General features: G+C 37.4%; 1 long non-coding RNA gene across 1 annotated transcript; it reads left to right on the top strand.

The window, feature by feature from the left end:
• Positions 1 to 283: 283 nt before the first annotated feature.
• On the top strand, positions 284 to 3,661 carry LOC116545572. The gene is made up of 2 exons (XR_004266355.1): positions 284 to 314; positions 3,579 to 3,661. It is a non-coding gene; the product is annotated as an uncharacterized LOC116545572 (long non-coding RNA).
• Positions 3,662 to 4,003: the final 342 nt, after the last annotated feature.

Raw genomic sequence — 4,003 nt, forward strand, 5'->3', positions numbered from 1 at the left:
TGGGAACAAGTGATCCCCATATCTTGACCTCCCATGGGACTTGGGATTATGAGTGTGAACCATGAAAACAAACAAAAGAAAAACAAGTATGAACCATCAAACCCAGCCCAGAAACATGTAAGTTTATCATTGTAATTTTTTAATTGTGTAATTCAATTTAATTTTGTCACAATTCTTTCAAAGGAATTGTGTCCAGAGAAATTCACTCTTTTTAAGACTAAAATAGTCATTAAAAAAATGGATGCTGGCTATCGTAGTGGCTCATGCCTGTAATCCCAGCACTTTGGGAGGCTGAGGCAGGCAGATCACTTGAGGTCAGGAGTTCAAGATCAGCTTGGCCAACATGGTGACACCTCTTCTTTTCTAAAAATACAAAAATTAGCCAGGAGTGGATGTAGGTGCCTGTGATCCCAGCTATTCAGAAGGCTGAGGCAAATGGAATCACTTGAACTTGGGAGGCAGAGGTTGCAGTGGGCTGATTGGCTGATTGCACCACTGAACTCCTGCCCCAATGACAGAGTGAGACTCTATGTAAAAAAAAAATAAAAATAAAAAAATAAATAGAGGATGGATGATACAAAAATGAAAAAAAGTTTAAGGCAGATTTAACAACTTGAATTAAAAATCAAAGTACATGAGGTGATAGATTCCTCATTTGCTCTGATGTGATTATTGTGCATTATATGCCTGTGTCAAAATATCTCATATACCCATAAATATATACACCTACTATATACTCACAAAAATTTAAAAGATAGACAATTTGCCTGTGTTTGGCCTTTGGCCTTTATGAATTTGTTACATCTCAGTTCAGAAAAAAATCTGAAATAAATCAAAATGAAGAAGGCAATTTTTATGTTTTGAGGGACAAAGTTTCTCTTAATTGTTAACTGCTTCTAGTTACATAATTTAACCTTTGCTACTTCTATAATGTTTTCATTCCCATTTTAATTTTAGAAATTTCATTAATTTTGTTATCCAGTGGATCTGAGGTTGAAAAACAGAGGAGGGAACTGCTTTCATGTCTTAGCTCAGTGCCCACTAAGACATGTGAAATAGGCTTTTGGTTCCTTCAAGATCTTGTAATACCTAAACACAGAGGACCCATTTGCAGAAGAATCAATGTCATTGTGGCTGCTGTCACAGAAAAAAAGACTGGCTCCAGAGTCATGATACTGGAGAAGATTGGGAGTTAGTAAAAGAGCCAACCTAAGTAAGTTTTGGACCAAAAAAATACAAAAATAGCCACTTTCTGAACCGCTAAGTGATGTTAGATGAGGAAATATTTGGAAGAGGCAACGGCAAATTTACAGATGACAGACTGCTAAATGGCTCTTCTGAGAAGCAGAGTTATCCTTGGGCATTCACATTGATGGACTTTTGCTTCTTGTCTGATGACCAAACACCATGATTCTTTCCCTTTCCTGTAACGATGAAAGAAGTAAAGATAAAGATGGTATTGATGTCAGGGAATACTCTTACAGCAAATACTGTAGCCTTCTTTCTTGCACAGAAATCAATATTCCATTAATTTTAACCAATAAAAAATAGAAACTAGGTTCCTCTCTATCCACTCCCCCCAAATGATACTGAAAAAGGAAAATTGACATAATCAAATATGACGTTAATAGTGAGTGTCAACTTGATTGGATTGAAGGATGCAAATTATTGATCCTGGGTGTGTCTCTGAGGATGCTGCCCAAGGAGATTAACATTTCAGTAAGTGGGCTGGGAAAGGCAGACCCACCGATTTTCAGGGTGGGTTCCACCTAATCAGTTGTCAGTACCATTAGAATATAAAGCAGGCAGAAAACTATGAACAGGCTAGACCGGCCTAGCTTCCCTACCTACATCTTTCTTCCATACTGGAACCTTCCTACCCTTGAACATTGGACTCCAAGTTCTTCAGTTTTGGGACTCAGAATGGCTTTCCTTGCTCCTCTGCTTGCAGATGGCGTGTTTTGGGACCTTGTGATCCTGTGATCTAATACTTGCTAAACTCATATATATATATATATATCCTATTAGTTCTGACCCTCTAGAAAACCCCAACTACTATGCCAATAAGATAGTACATTGCTATTTGTTCTATCAAAGATTTGTGATTGGATATTCTCTCTAAGGGAATTTAATATTGATTTTCTTGATGTGAAATAATATTTTTTTCTGATAAAAAATAATAGATGCCTTTCATAGAAACCTGTAAAATATGGAGTAGGAGACTAAACACTAACAACCACAGTTTCTCTGGTCTGAGGTAAACAATGTGCTGCACTTCTATCGAGTACCTTTTATAACTGATGCATCTCTTAAATTGTATACATGTGTCAACACATCACATTGTACTCCATAAATACATATAATAATTAGTTGTTAATTAAACAGGTTTTAAAGAAGAAAAAATAATGAGTCAACCACCTTGAAATAATATATACACAAAAATAGTCTTTAAGTAATATGTAGAGTTCATATTCTTTGCACAGACAAAAAAAATACCCCTTAAATGAAAAAAAACTTTTAAGTACTATGGAAATAACAACATAAATAAAAAACACAATAAAATAAAAAATTAGTACTAAAACAATTCAAAGTACAAAGCTATGTAACAATTATACACTTTAGTAATTTTAGAATGAAAAATAAGGCAAGATTGAGATTAAAATTTTCTCCATCAAAGTAGACAACACTTAATTTTTTTAAAAAAAGGAAGACAGTGAAGCTGATCCTGGAAAAGACCATGTTGGTAGGGAAGTTGGAATCCCCTCATTCTCTCTCCCAGGTGTTAACAACTACAAAGTAAAGTGATACTGGACTGTTATGTGAGAGTGGAATGCAGGAATCAAATGCCCTGCAATGATGTAATTTTCCAAAGCAGTCAATACGTCTTTAAAAGTTCCCAGATGAAGCAATATACCAGCCTCCCTCAGTTATGTTGTGAGAAATGAGGGTCAAATTTCATGCATTTGCAGGTGGATGTACAGTTTCCCCAATACCTTTTATTGAAGGCTGCCCTCCCCTCACTGTCTGTGCTTGGCAACTTTGTCAAAAACCAATAGAGTATAAGAGTGTGGATTTACCTCTGGGCTTAATGATTCTTCATTACTATTTTCTTTACTGGTGCTGAGCATGTGTAATTTAACAATAACAAATAAATTCATGATAAGAAATCTAACGAATCTGACTTTCTGTTACACTCCACTCAAAAACACATGAGTTTTGTCTGTTTGACTAGTACTTCCATTCCTGGTGAGGATTAGTAAGAGATGAACATCTGAGCTTCAGTGACTACGTCCTACCTTGCAGGGTAATTGCAAGAATGAAATAAATTATAGTGACAATAGTAGTGAAGATAGTATTAAAATATGGCTGAGCTTGATGTCTCATGCTTGTAATCCCAGCAGTTTGGGAGGAGGAGGAAGAAGGATCCCTTGGGCACATGAGTTCCAGACTTGCCTGGGAAATATAGCGGAACATTGCATCTCGAAAACAATAAGATAAAATAAACCATTAGCCTGGTGTGCTGTCACGTGCCTGTACTACCAGCTACTAGGGAGTGTGACATGGCAGGATCCCTGGAGCACAGGAGTTGCAGGCTGCAATGACCCATGTTAACATCACTGCACTCCAACCTGGGCAACAGAGTGAGAACCTGTCTGAGAAATAAAAAACAGTATTGAGATAAAGCTAACAGGAATACTGAATTGTGTCTGCTCAATATTCATAGTGTGAAGTCTTAAACCCTAGTGCCTCGGGATGTAACTGTATGTGACATAGGTGGGGTCCTTAAAGAGGTAATTAAGTGAAATGAGGTCAATAGAGTGGGGCCTAAGGCAATGTGCCTGGTGCCCTTGTAAGAAGAGGAAATGGGGACACAGACATGTACAGAGGGAGGACTAAGGCAGACACAGGGAGAAAACAGCCGACTACAGGCAAGGAGGGAGGCCTCAGAAGAAACCAACTCTGCTGACACCTTCATCTCAGAGGTGTAGACTCCAAAAACTGT

Source organism: Sapajus apella, unplaced genomic scaffold (assembly GCF_009761245.1).
Source record: "Sapajus apella isolate SASKATOON/1434 unplaced genomic scaffold, GSC_monkey_1.0 scaffold290, whole genome shotgun sequence".
Taxonomy (NCBI): Eukaryota; Metazoa; Chordata; class Mammalia; order Primates; family Cebidae; genus Sapajus; species Sapajus apella.